This window comes from Tursiops truncatus, chromosome 4 (assembly GCF_011762595.2).
Source record: "Tursiops truncatus isolate mTurTru1 chromosome 4, mTurTru1.mat.Y, whole genome shotgun sequence".
NCBI lineage: Eukaryota > Metazoa > Chordata > Mammalia > Artiodactyla > Delphinidae > Tursiops > Tursiops truncatus.
In genome coordinates this window covers 95031842-95046831 of record NC_047037.1, presented here as the reverse complement: position 1 = coordinate 95046831, position 14990 = coordinate 95031842, and the positions used below count along the sequence as shown (strand labels likewise).

Below are 14990 nucleotides of genomic sequence, written 5' to 3'. Positions count from 1 at the left end.
TTTTTTTTTTTTTTTTTTTTTTTTTGCGGTACGCGGGCCTCTCACTGTTGTGGCCTCTCCCGTTGCGGAGCACAGGCTCCGGACGCACAGGCTCAGCGACCATGGCTCACGGACCCGGCCGCTCCGCGGCATGTGGAATCTTCCTGGACCGGGGTATGAACCTGTGTCCCCTGCATCGGCAGGCAGACTCTTAACCACTGCGCCACCAGGGAAGCCCCATCCCGTTAATTTTTGATTTAGTGACATGTCCTAAAGATCTGATGACACAGTTTCTTAAAGTATTCTCATTCACTCTGTCCTTCTAATGTGTCTTTCTATGCTCGTGTGGAAGTTAAAAAAAAGCCTAAGTGTAGAGTTTGGAATATTACCTAAATCATTCTCAGAACGATTTTAATTTCTTCTGAAAAGTTTATTTTAAGCCAATACCACAGAGTTGTGTTTCCATTATAAATGTAAAGGATATTAAATAAACATATTGTAAAATCTAGAAAAAGAAAATCTATGGATAGAATCCATAATTCTATCATCTGCGATGAGCATTAGCAGTTTGGTTTATTTTCTTCTAGGTTTTTTAAATCACACAGCTGTAATCACAGAGAACATGTAATTTTTATCTGTGTTTTTAAATTTAACATACAAATATTTTCTATGTTTTCATGACTTAATTATAAAAGTCTGCCTAACAGTTTAGCTAAATGATATCATTATTTACATAGGTTGGCCATTTAGATTTATAATAAAATATTAAAATGGTGATTAATATATAATTTCATTGGGTTAAAATATGGATTTTTATTTTGGAATGGCAGCATTAACTTCATTTAGTGGATCTCCTCATATTCTAGAACTCAAATGATTGATTTGATGCTACTTATGAAAGGGAGAATCCATAAGGCTCTTCTGTGAAAATTATATTTTATAAAAGTTAAGAGTAACTTTTCTTTAGCAAATATAAGTTTGTTGTTCCAATATGATCCATTTTACCTTTCTGAACAACCATCATTTTGTTAAATACCAACTGACTGATACTTCCCAGCTTCAGGTATTAAGTTTCAGATTGATCCATCTGGGCACTTGCCAAGAATGTGTATGGTAAGCCTTTATATCCGTGTGTTGCAAGCCAGAGGTGAGTCTGCTTCTGGGCCCTATTAAAGGAAATAGCAGTTACCCAGAAAGTACTAGGAAATAAATCTCCAAGGGAAACAACAGAAATAAGACCTCCCCACTCTGTTCCCACCCCCCTCCCTTCCCCCCTGAAAAAAAAGGTGCTCAGCATTATCTTTGTAGATCTGGGTAAATTCAGCTTTTAAAGATTAGCTAGTCGCTCATGCCAGAAATCCAAGTGTATTCATTCTCTAGTGTTAAACATTATTCTCTCCAGGTTTTATGTCTTCAGTGGAGTGCATTTGCCTGACTCCTCAGTGTGCAATAAATAAATAAGTTCTGGAAAGTGTTCTTTTCCTCTCTGAAAGTGAGACCACAGTCCCAGAGTGCTAGGGGCACCTAGGAATCCTGGGGGAGGGCGGGGGTGAGGGTGGAAAATCAGAGGGTTGTTGAGGGCATCAGTTTATAGGACGCAGGAGGTAGAAGGGCACAGAATGCACTTCAAGTTCACTTTGTCTCAGAAGTGCAGTTACAGCTTTTTAGAAAACGTGTGAACTTAAGTGTGTTACATTTTGCTTTTCAGTATTCTGCGTGAAATGAGAGGAAGTCAGGCTTCTTATAAGAAGGACGGTCTGCTGTCTTAAAGTTTTAAGGATCTTCTGGTGTTTAGGTCTAGATGCCCATTCCTATTGGAGAAGCAGGTATTTCCTGTCTAATTCTAAAGCTGGATTGTAAGACTGCCTTGGGGGGGCGGGGGAGTGGGAAGCAGTACAGAGATGACAGTCGAAAGTGTCTTAAAAGAAAAAGAAGCCACAGTGAAACCTAATGTCGTAGAAGATATCCTTTCACTGTTGCGCAATGGTTCATTCTCTGTTTAAATTCACCCCACATGAAAATAATGTAATCTTCATGTTACGGGACCACTGCTTTACTTACATCGCAGATTCCTTGTCCTTTAGTTTGTCAGTGAAGGCACACCATGGGGACACTACTTTCTGATTGCCATGTTTGAAAAGCTTTGCTGTAGAAAGCATCCCCCTCCTCAGCCCCCGCACTTAAAGGCTGTACAGAAAAAGCGAAAGAAGCAGAGAAGGTGAATCTAAGGAGGGGGCAAGGCCAATGCAGGCAGTAAATTCACTGAGACGTTTAAAAAAGGCATCCCTAAAAAAAAAAGTTTTGCTTACAGATTTGCTTCTGATTCCTCTGCGGGGTTCCAGTCCAGGTCTTGGAGCCGACCCTTGAGGGGAATGTCCGGGACTAGGGTCGGTACCTTTCTGGCCTGGGAATTTCCAGGGTGCAGAAAAAAAAGTCCACGAACAAAGTCCTTGCTGCTCCCTTCCCGCCGTCTCCGCCCCTCCTCTGTGCCCACGCAGACCCTTTCGAATGAGAGTTGGACCGTATTCTGTATTTTAGGAAACAGGTCCTTAGCGTCCCCCGCCCCCATCCCTTTCTAGAACGGTGAGCAGCAAGCGAACGCTATAAAGGGGGCCAGGGAGAGGGCCTGGCCTTCTCTTGCCAAGAGGTCAGACGCCGGCGAGTTCTTAGAGAAAAAGGCTGCTTAACTGTCGCTGCTGCTTATCATGTAACCTCAAAAGGAAACTGATCATCTTTCTCGTGCTCTCACGTACTTGGGTTATTATCGCTGATTACAGCTGGAAACAGTTGATTTGCCTTTACGTATTTGTATGACTTGACTCTTCAAACACAAAGGTATATTTTTATTATTTTATATTTAGTATGAAAAAGTATCTTAAAAGCTTTTTTTTTTCTTTTCCCATATTCAGATTCTTTACTTTGGAGTCACTTTCTGATATTTGGGTGATCATACTTGTTTTGGGGCAAAATATTAGGGGGCAGTATTTTGGGGAAGGAAAATTTGGGATGTTTTTATAGTTTGGTAATGACTATGAATTGTTTCTGTTCGCCTTGAAGGCCCAGGAAAGACTAAGATGCTGATGGAAGAGGTTGGTAGGATGGGTGATGAAAGTATCATAAATCTAATGTAAAAACTTTTATTTAGCCAGTGAAGTAGCCTTTGATACTCCTAGTTAGAAATCTCCCAGGAAGTTTGAGTGTGGGCTTAGAGGTATACTTTCTCACCAAGGGTAGGCATAGAACTATATCTTTATGGAAAAATATATCTGAGTAGATCAAAATGTTGTATAGCATGTAGTTCTTATATTACCTTTGTAAAATGAAAGACATGTATTACAAGACCATTGTATGAACAAAGGAAATCTTGAAGTTTGATGACTTGGCTGAACCCCCAGATCTATTACAATCTGGGATTTTGTGTGAATAAAAGTGCTTTTCTAGGTAGGATGGATTGAGATTGTCTCCAGGAGGATTAGGGAACTGATGTATGGGGTGGAGGTGTCTCAGAGGATGACATTTATTATGTAAATTTTAAGCACTTTGTAATATATATTCCCTCACTTTAAATCTGGCATCTAAAGAAACACGTTATTGATCAGGTGGAATAATTTTTTTTTTTTTTTGGCCTCTCCTGTCAGTAGGTTGTTTAGACAATAAAAGAAGAGAAAAATTTCAAAGGCTTATTCATTCCCCTCAACAATCCCTGATAGAGATCAACCACACAGATCACCTAAACATCCAGATAACCCTAAAGTCTTTTTATTTGGCTTCAGAGTACAATGTGTGATCTACCACCTCTCTTCATTATAACATCAATTTGCTTTGGTTAAAGACACAGTTGGATAGGGTACAGAGGCTATAAGAGAGACAGTCTGGGAAGAGTTAGCACAAGAGCTGGGTGCACGGAAGTCCCCTGGTAGCCTAGTGGTTAGGATTCCAGGCTTTTAATGCTGGGGTCTGGGTTCAATCCCTGGTCGGGGAACTGAAATCCGGCAAGGCATGCAGCGTGGCCAAAAAAAAAAAAAAAAGTAGGCGCACAACAAACCTCGTGTTAAACGTTTAGCACTGTCCTTGCCAGCATGGAGGTGATGACCATGCTCAGTATAATTTAGTCGTCCAGCTACAGACTTTTCCTCATTGAGGAAGTTGAGGCAAACCTCTCTCATTTCTACTTTGCCCCGAAAGAAGTCTGGAACCAAAGGAAACCCTCTCAGAAGTTAAAGAGCTGTGGAGAGCACTACTGAGAGGGAAGATTTTCTAATTATTCTGAGATGCACAGTGAACTGCTCCTGAGAAAACCATTTACTTTTGGCTCTTAGCTGACATTGATCTGGTGGCCTCTTGATTTTCCCCCCCAGGTTAATAGGAAGATCAGGAGGCTGACTTCACCTTTTGGCTTTCTTGGCCTGATGCTGAGCTCCTGATGGTGTGAAAGGTGGATATTCCTAATTCCAGATGTTACCTGGGCCTTGGCTGATGTAGTCAAAGTGGGCAGTGGGATGTTTCTAAAATTTCTATGGTTCTTGGATCCCTTAATCAAATTTTGAAGTTGCCTCAAAGTTACTATGAGCTTTGTAGGCATTGTACTGTGATTTCTTGTGAACTAAGATTTTTTTGATGGTTTAGCATCTTTTTAACCATTTTGAATTTCCACTATTTTCCACGAGAAGAGGACGCGTGCATACATCTAAGAGGGGAATTCAGCTCTCTGCTGACTGGCAGTTTCGGGGTTATGTAATCTCTAACAGGCTCAGAGAGCATCATGCTCTCTACGGTTTTGGTGAAGCCCGTCATTAAAGCTTGCATACGTGGTTTCTGATTAAAGCACTTCCTGTTCCTTTAATTTGGGACTGTCTGTGAGGTAAAACAATTTCTTTCCAAACTAAGTGGATGAAAATACGCTACTGCTTCCTGGGGGAGTTAGTGGATAGGGAATTAACATTTATTAAACACTTGTTTTGCGAGTTGACCAGCAAGATCTCATTCAGCCCTCATAATGGCATCGGAGGCAGGCATAATTAGTCTTATTTTATAGGTGAGGAAATTGAGGCTCAGAGGGATTGACAGCTGGTTCAAGATCCCCCAGATCGTAAGTGGCAGAGCTTGGATTTGAATCTGAGGGGCCGTGTCCCCATAGCCAGTGCCCTTGCCACCAGGCCACTGGGATATTAGCGGAGGTACAATGGGGAGAGGTCAACCTCTTTCCAGGGCTCTGATTTCCCTAGGGTCCTTCCTTTTCCCTAGCTCACACCTGGCTACCATCTACTCCCTGTTCAGTTTTAACTGGTAGTTAGTTAGGGTAGTTAATAACCACCATAACCCTTCATATTTTAAGAAGACCACAGGGAAAATCTTTCAGACCAAAGAGTGAAGCTATATGGTGGAATTAATGCGAGTGGTTGGGCTAATGTTTGGGGAGAGGCAGCCTCTTAGTTATTGAGTCAGTTTTGGACACAACAGCTGGGATTATAAAGAAAGGGGAATCCTGCTGCTTGCTCACATTACTCCTCGCAGGATGTTTTCTTCCATGCTGAAAAGCTAAGGCTTGAAAGAGCATTCCTAATCACACCGCTGGTGAAGGGCCGTCTGCTGCTGCTTCTGAAGAGAGGAGCTGCGGGCATCTGGCAAACCCGTTCACCTGCTCTCAACCATCCCTGCTATTTTTTTTTTTTTTTTTTTTTTTGCAGTACGCGGGCCTCTCACTGTTGTGGCCTCTCCCATTGCGGAGCACAGGCTCCGGATGTGCAGGCTCAGCGGCCATGGCTCACGGGCCCAGCCGCTCTGCGGCATGTGGGCTCTTCCCGGACCGGGGTACGAACCCGTGTCCCCTGCGTCGGCAGGTGGACTCTCAACCACTGCGCCACTAGGGAAGCCCCATCCCTGCTATTGCAGAGTGAGTTAACTACCTGAACTAACTTCTTTGAGGGGGTAGGCCCCAGGATAGAAATTTGCGTGTTTTGTATCTGGTGATTTTTAAAAATTTTTGCATGATTCTTTTCCAGTTTACGCTTCCTAAAGGCTCCGTAGTATAGGATGAGTGGAGTAATAAATAAATCTACTTGGATGGTATTTGTCTTTTAAGGCAGTGTTTCTCAAACTTTAATGTGCATAAGAATTACTTGGCGATCTCATTGAACTACAGATTCTGTTTCAGTCAATCTAGGGTGGAGCTTGTAATTCTGCATTTATTTATTTATTTTTTTTGTGGTACGCGGGCCTCTCACTGTTGTGGCCTCTCCCGTTGCGGAGCGCAGGCTCCGGACGTGCAGGCTCAGCGGCCATGGCTCACGGGCCTAGCCACTCCGCGGCATGTGGGATCTTCCCGGACCGGGGCACAAACCCGCGTCCCCTGCATCGGCAAGTGGACTCTCAAACACTGCGCCACCAGGGAAGCCCTAATTCTGCACTTTTAATAAACTTCCATGTGATGCTGATGTTGCAAGTTCCACACTCTGAGTAGCAAAATCATAAGGCTCCTTAAATTCCAGGTAATAAGAAAAATTATGGAGTTTTTCTATAAAATCTGCATATGTCATTTTACCAGGTAGAAAAATAAACTATGTCATGGTTATGTTACCATTACAATGGTAATGCTACATTCTCTATACATGATATCAAATATCTGAATTAAACTTCTCAAAAACCTGTTAATCAATTCGATATTATATCATCTCTACAATGGCAATTTCTGGATACTTGGAGACACTAAAAATGGATTTCTCACTTTTTGTTCAGATGTTTAGTAGTGTGCAGATACTTTTAACATTGGCGATAGACTTTTGGACACATTTTAGTGTTAGTTAGTATGTGTGCATTCCCAGCTCTCTATTTCAGTCAGATTTGCTATTTGTCATGACACCCATTTTTTAGAGTGGCTAATACTGCAAGTCATGCCTTCTCAGACAGGGTGATATTGCATACAAGAGGGCAAAATTGGTTCTTGGGGGTCAATGTCTCAGATATCACAATAGTTTGTGGTCCTCTAAAGGACCATTGTACATAAACAGATATATAGTGTATCTGTGGTTTTATTTATTTATTTTTTTGGCTGCGTTGTGTCTTCGTTGCTGCGCGTGGGCTTTCTCTAGTGGCTGTGAGTGGGGGCTACTCTTGGTTTTGGTGTGCGGCCTTCTCATTGCAGTGGCTTCTCTTGCTGTGGAACACGGGCTCTAGGGGCATGGGCTTCAGTAGTTGGGGCACGCGGGATCAGTAGTTGTGGCTCACAGGCTCTAGAGTGAAGGCTCAGTAGTTGTGGTGCACGGGCTTTGTTGCTCCGCGGCATGTGGGATCTTCCCGGACCAGGGATCGAACCCGTGTCCCCTGCATTGGCAGGCGGATTCTTAAGGACTGCGCTACCAGGGAAGTCCCTATCTGTGGTTTTAAACTTTCATCAGGAGACAATTAGGGAAAAAAATATCTACAAACTACCTTAGTGGGTATGATAATGAAAGAAAGGTTGAAACACACAGCTGTGAATGCTCTTACACATACTTATTCAATTGAGGTCAAAAAGATTTTCCCCTGGCCTTTTGTCTCTTTGTGTTTTGCTTTGTGTCTGCATCATTGCCATGGATTTTTAAAGCACCTGCTTCTAGAAGAGGGATGATTCCTTTTTTTCATATTTCTTTATTTCAGGAACATTTTCTTCTATTATATCCTTAAATATTTTTAATATTTTAAGAAATTGTGATAAAGTATACATAACATGAAATTTACCATCTTAACCATTTTTTATTTTTGCGGTACACGGGCCTCTCACTGTTGTGGCTTCTCCCGCTGCGGAGCACAGGTTCTGGACGCGCAGGCTCCGCGGCCATGACTCACGGGCCTAGCCGCTCCGCGGCATGTGGGATCTTCCCGGACCGGGGCACGAACCCGTGTCTTCTGCATCGGTAGGCGGACTCTCAACCACTGCGCCACCAGGGAAGCCCCATCTTAACCATTTTTAAGTATACAGTTCAATGGCATTAAGTACATTCACATTGTTGTGCAATCATCATTACTATTCATCTTTAGACATTTTTCATCTTCTCAAACTGAAGCTTCACATCCATCGAAAAATGACTCTCCATTCATCCCTTCCCCGGCCCTTGGCAACCACTGTTCTACTTTCTGTCTCTGTGAAGTTGACAACTCTACGTACTTTATATAAGTGGAATCATATAATATTTGTCCTTTTGTGACTTGCTAATTTCACTTAGCATAATATCCTCAGGTTTCATCCAAGTTGTAGCATGTGTCAGAAATTCCTTCTAAGGCTGAATGATGTTCCATTTTATGTACATACCCTGTTCTGTGTATCCATTCTTCCCTCGATGGACACTTGGGTTGCTTCCACCTTTTGGCTACTGTGAATAATGCTGCAGTGAACATAGGTGTATAAATAATCTGTTTTTAGTCTCTGCTTTCAATTCTTTTGGGTGTATACCCAGAAGTGGAGTTAGATCATCTGGTAATTCGATGTTTAATATTACCATTTTCTATAGCAGCAGTACCAGGTTGATTTCTTTTTAATACATTTTGTGCAGTGTTTGGCCGAGTGCAGTGAATATATGACAGAAAGTGATATGAAGTTCAGGGTAAATAATCTGCTGAATGATTCAGCACCATGACTATTAAATCAGCCTCTCCTACACACTCACCCTTGCATACCCACGTATTACAATGTGTGCACTTTTCAAACAAGTTCATGGCTGGGAATTTAGAAAATATGGGTCAGATCCTTTTGAAAATGTGGACTATTTACCATGGAATCCCACATTTAAAAGAAACCTAGAAAGGCTTGTGGGAGATTTAAAGGGGTCAGAGCTACAAAGGTGATCCACAGATGTGAATGAAGATTAACCGAACCGAGAACATGTTGAGGGTAGGAATTGCAGGAGTTTGGATTTTCATCCTCCTTTCCTTTCCTCCATCTCTTTCCCTCACCTCTGCAGTGTATGTGCATGGTCACTCCGTGAATTTTGGTTGAATAAATAACCCAGAGTGGAAAAAAGAAGTGAAAGAATTGTTTGTTTTCTAATCTGTGAAAAGCTATTTTGAAGACTGTAAGAAATTTCTATTTTATACCTCTGTCCAGGGTAAAGGAGGTGGGTTTGATTAGTGGTGGAAGACAAGGTTTGGAGAGATGGAAAACGAGCACTGGGCAAGGCTGCTGAATTTACCCTTGGCATCTCTAGTGCCAGGGTAGAAGAACTGGAACTATCTGAAGGATGGCTGATGCTGATGTATCATGGACCTTCCCAGCCCTGCTGTTCTGTGCTGATGTGTCTCAGCTTTTAAACAGCCAACGAAAACAATTTTGTTTTTTTTTGCAGTGTTGAACAGCATCCAGCATTAAGATAAGAAAGTGGTTCTTAAACACAACACTAATGTCAAAATCTAGGGATGGCACCAGATTGCAGCCAAAGTGTTCGTAGCAGCAGGAGGCGGAATGTGTAATGATAACATTTGGTAAAGGACATGCTGTCTCCATCCCATACCTCACTTATGTTTGTCAATTATCCACGTTTCTTGTTGTTCATCTTTGGAGCAGGGGCTTTCTTAAAATGAAGATTAGCCCTTAAGAAAGGTTACAGTTTATATCTTTGTGTAAATTAATTTTGAAATCCCTTCTTGCAGTTTTACTGGAAAAGAAGGGCACCTGATCAGACTGCAGATATGGGGTGAGATGCAGTGGCAGGAGCAGCACAGGGAATGAAATGTGAGGGTTGAAATCAAGCTTGATGCCTCCCCTGTGCTCCTGCATCTTCACCCAGCCCCCATGTTTCTGTTCATGGTGCTAGCACTCAAGCAATCTCAAGGCCTTCCTTGGGGAGACTCTGACGCTGTCCTCCCTTTCAGTGTTCAGTCTTGTAGACTACATGTCTGAAATATTTCTCTAAACAATTCTCCCCTCTTTACGTTCCTATAAGCACCACTCAAGTTTAGTTCTTTATGACCTGTCACCTCTAGTATTGCATGGTGTCTGTCCTGATCATCTACACGCAGCTGTCACTTTATCCTTCCCAAAGCATGGCTTTGATCATGCTTTTCCTTGGTTCAAAAACCCTGACTGGCTCCCCGTGGCTTATCACATTAACTCCAATGTTCTCAGGTGGCATCAGGCCCTGTAGGGTAGGGCTCCAAGCTTCTCTCCATGATTCTCCTCTTCTATATTCTCTTCAGGTTGGGCTGGTGGTCCAAAGAGGCCAGAATGCTTAACAATCTGGTATTAAATGGAGCTTTGAAAAATGAATATCAACTACAACTATCACCATTGAATGTATGCTGTGTACCAGGTGTTGTGTTGGGCATGTCATGTACACTACCTCATTTAACCTACATATTGACTGAATTTGAATTCAGTGATGTACCCATTTTATGGATGAGAAAACAGAGTCTTAGAGAAGTTAATTAAAGCCACATGGCTGTTAAGTGAATGAAGCTGGGATTTGAATCTAGTTTGTTTGACTTCAAAACGCTGTGCTTTTAAGAAGGGGTGAAGAATATTACAGGCAAGAGTTCTAGCTTGGATAGAAGTTTGGGACAAGAACTAGTGTAGTGTTTTCCAGGATCGTTTGTAAGACTGCATGTTGAGTAGTAGATAGAACTATGAAGGGATAGTGCATTAGTCTGCTAGGGCTGCCATGACAATATTACAGACTGGGTGGCTTAAATAACAGAAATTTGTTTTCTCACAGTTCTGGAGGCTGGAAGTCCAAGATCAAAGGGCCAGCAGATTTCTCCTGAAGCCTCTCTCCTTAGCAGATGGCTGCCTTCCCACGTGTGCACATACGGCCTTTCCTCTGCACATATGTCCCTGGTGTCTCTCTTTTAATAAGGACATAAGTCAGATTGGATTATGGCACATCCTAATGGCCTCATTTTAACTTAATTATTTCTTTAAAGGCCCTTATCTCCAAATACAATCACACTCTGAGATACTGGGGACCAGGGCTTCAACATATGAATTTTGGGGGTACACAATTCAGCCCATAACACATCTGAGGCAGCTGGATTTTGAAGGGTATGAAAACGAGGCATAGAGATTTAGTTTTGATATGGGAGGTCATAGGGTCCAATTGTGGTCGAGCAGGGCTTTCCCAAACAAACTTCCAGCTGTTCTTAAATGTGATGCTTTTGAGAATGAGGACTACAAGATATGTGGAAAGCATTTTGGAGAAGGAAATTTTAGTACTTTTTTTTTTTTTTTACAGTGGAATAAAGGAGCAGAAAGAGACAAAACATTAAGTCCTCTAGACAGGTCTAGAAAAATGAAGATAGTCTTTTGGTGGGGGGTAAAGGAGCCAAGGGGGAGCTAGTTTGGTTTTAGTTCTGTCTATTATACTCTTGGCATCATGGAATTAGAACTCAGAGGAAAGGTCAGAGCTGGAGATAGGGATTTGGAGTTTTTAATACAGGTCAGAGTTGAACCTGTGGGAGTGGGGAAGCTTGCTCAGAGTTCAAAACAGACAGGAGACAAGAACTCTCAGGTCTCAAACTGCTTTGCCATCACATAGGTTTGGAAGATAATACAGAAGTTTTCCAGGACCTCTTTGGCTAAAATAGAATCTCTGGCTGTCTCCCTTTGCCTCGCTTTGTTTTTCTTCACAGCACATTATCACAACGTGGCTTTATACATATTTTTTTAAATTTTAAATGTTCTTTTTCTTTTTCTTTATTTTGTTTTTGGCCGTGCCATGTGGCTTGTGGGATCTTAGTTCCCTGACCAGAGATAGAACCCTGGCCACCGGCAGTGGAAGTGTGGAGTCCTAACCACTGGACCACCAGGGAATTCCCGTTTATATTTGTATAGCTATTTTATTATTGTCTGTCTTTCCAAGTAGAATGTAAGCTCCATGAGGGCATAGACTGTTTTTGTTCAATAGTTGTGGCACATGGGCTTAGTTGCACTGTGGCATGTGGGTTCTTCTTGGAACAGGGCTCAAACCCGTGTCCCCTGCATTTGCAGGCAGATTCTTAACCACTGTGCCACCAGGGAAGCGCTGTCCAATAGAATTTAAACTGATGATAGATTGCTGGATATTGCATTTTTATCTTCTCTTATAATAAATTTTTTTTCCTTAACAAATATCTTTAGATAAATGAACACACAGACGCATGTATTTGAGACTCTTGAAATATACAGGCTAAAAACTTAGTTTTGTTTCTGTTTTTCCTTAAATTCTGCTTTCCACAAATCATGATCACATAGTCCCTTCTCTGCAGTAGAATCTCGTTATGAGAAAGTAGGTGTGACTTTCTTTAAAAATCCAGGTGTTTTAGCAATCTGGTTACTCTTATCGGATTATCTGTTTGCATCTACTCTTTTTGTTGTAATTTTCATTAAGGTTACTTGTCGAGTCCTTGGTTTCTGTCAGATCTCTCTTCCTTTTTCTCATCACACCTGTATTTAAAAATTCACCTCTCATTGTACCTATGTGGGTGCTAACAGTCCATTCAAACATAAGCCTATCGCCTTTCTCTATAATTTTCTCCAGGAGGGCTGCTGGTTATGGTATCGTGTCTCATAAAATACAACTATAGGTAGGCTAGGCATTGAAACCAAATCCACCCTCCTTCTATTTTCTAAGGAATCATAATCAAAGGTAAACCTGAATCTGCTTGTATTTCATACAGGCGAAGACTCTTGTTAGATCTAGTCCCTCTTTTTCAAGTAGTCTGAGTGGTATAAATGGCACTAGAATTTTTTTTTAAACATCTTTATTGGAGTATAATTGCTTTACAATGGTGTGTTAGTTTCTGCTTTATAACAAAGTGAATCAGTTATACATATACATATGTCCCCATATCTCTTCACTCTTTTTTTTTTTTTTAAATTATTTATTTTTGTCTGCATTGGGTCTTCGTTGCTGTGTGCAGGCTTTCTCTAGTTGCAGTGAGCAGGGGCTACTCTTCGTTGCACAGGCTTCTTATTGTGGTGGCTTCTTGTTGCGGAGCATGGGCTCTAGGCACACAGGGTTCAGTAGTTGTGGCTCGTGGGCTCAGTAGTTGTGGCACGTGGGCTGTAGAGTGCAGGCTCAGTAGTTGTGGCACATGGGTGTAGTTGCTCTGTGGCATGTGGGATCTTCCCAGACCAAGGCTCAAACCCGTGTCCCCTGCATTGGCAGGCAGGTTCTTAACCACTGGGCCACCAGGGAAGCCCTCTCTTCCCTCTTGTGTCTCCCTCCCTCCCACCCTCCCTATCCCACCCCTCTAGGTGGTCACAAACCACCGAGCTGATCTCCCTGTGCTATGCGGCTGCTTCCCACTAGCTATCTGTTTTACGTTTGGTAGTGTATATATGTCCATGTGACTCTCTCACTTCGTCCCAGCTTACCCTTCCCCCTCCCCGTATCCTCAAGTCCATTCTCTAGTAGGTCTGTGTCTTTATTCCCGTCTTGCCCCTAGGTTCTTCATGACCACTTTTTTTTTTTTTTAGATTCCATATATATGTGTTAGCATATGGTTTTTGTTTTTCTCTTTCTGACTTACTTCACTCTGTATGACAGACTCTAGGTCCATCCACCTCACTACAAATAACTCAATTTCGTTTCGTTTTATGGCTGAATAATATTCCATTGTATATATGTGCCACATCTTCTTTATCCATTCATCTGTTAATGGACACTTACGTTGCTTCCATGCCCTGGCTATTGTAAATAGAGCTGCAATGAATATTGTGGTACATGACTCTTTTTGAATTATGGTTTTCTCAGGGTATATGCCCAGTAGTGGGATTGCTGGGTCGTATGGTAGTTGTATTTTTAGTTTTTTAAGGAACCTCCATACTGTTCTCCATAGTGGCTGTACCAATTTACATTCCCATCAACAGTGCAAGAGGGTTCCCTTTTCTCCACGCCCTCTCCAGCATTTAGTGTTTGTGGATATTTTGATGATGGCCATTTTGACCGGTGTGAGATGATATCTCATTGTAGTTTTGACTTACATTTCTCTAATGATTAGTGATGTTGAGCATTCTTTCATGTGTTTGTTAGCAATCTGTATATCTTCTTTGGAGAAATGTCTATTTAGGTCTTCTGCCCATTTTTGGATTGGGTTTCTTATTTTTTTGATATTGAGCTGCGTGAGCTGCTTGTAAATTTTGGAGATTAATCCTTTGTCAGTTGCTTCATTTGAAAATATTTTCTCCCATTCTGAGGGTTGTCTTTTGGTCTTGTTTATGGTTTCCTTTGCTGTGCAAAAGCTTTTAAGTTTCATTAGGTCCCATTTGTTTGCTTTCATTTCCATTTCTCTAGAAGGTGGGTCAAATTGATCCTGCTGTGATTTATGTCATAGAGTGTTCTATGGCACTAGGATTATTGGGTAAAGTAATTTAAAGCAATAATTGTCCAACAGATCCAGAATTCCTCCTTAATGGTCTATCACAATCACTGGGGAGGTGTTTTCAAGGGCCATACAACCCCATTTTGAAGATCGTAGTGGCCAGAGAAAACCTTACTGGTGGGAGTGTATCATACCTCTCAGGTGTGCTGGGGGAAGAAAGGGGTTGAGAATCACTGGTCAAAGATTCTGAGAGTTAGAACAGAACACATGAAACTAAAAGATAACTTTGTTCCTATCTATTCTCTACTCTTTATCACAGGTTGGTCTTTTGGTCCCCTGGACCCTGTTTGCTAGCATTTATGGAACGTTTAAACTGTATAGGATGATGTAGGCTGATGGGAACAGGAAACTCTGCAGGGCAACATGTAATCCAGAATGAGGTTAAGAGATGAAATTTGAGCATGGTTGTTGGAAATAGAGAAAAGTGGAAGGATGTTAACAGGAGAATCTGTCTACTGAACCTCATGTCTAATTTAGTGCATCTTTGTTCATTATAATAGTTTTCTGACCTACAACTTCTACAGTTATGATTTTAAAAAAAATACATTGAGTTTCTTCCTAACAGTTGGATTGCACAAGTGGGAAAGTGCTCTAGGGGGGAAATGCTATGCAGACAAAAGGTATGAAAAGTTTTTGTTCAATATGTAATCTATTCTCCCTGCTTCTCTCAGCCACACACATAC

The 14990-nt window shown here is 41.7% G+C and overlaps 1 long non-coding RNA gene across 1 annotated transcript; it reads right to left on the bottom strand.

Moving 5' to 3' along the window:
* Nucleotides 1-89: 89 nt before the first annotated feature.
* On the bottom strand, nt 90-2402 carry LOC141278594 (uncharacterized). Its single transcript, XR_012331543.1, has 3 exons — nt 2289-2402; nt 2041-2166; nt 90-1145 (listed from the first exon to the last, which is right to left on the bottom strand). It is a non-coding gene; the product is annotated as an uncharacterized lncRNA (long non-coding RNA).
* Nucleotides 2403-14990: the final 12588 nt, after the last annotated feature.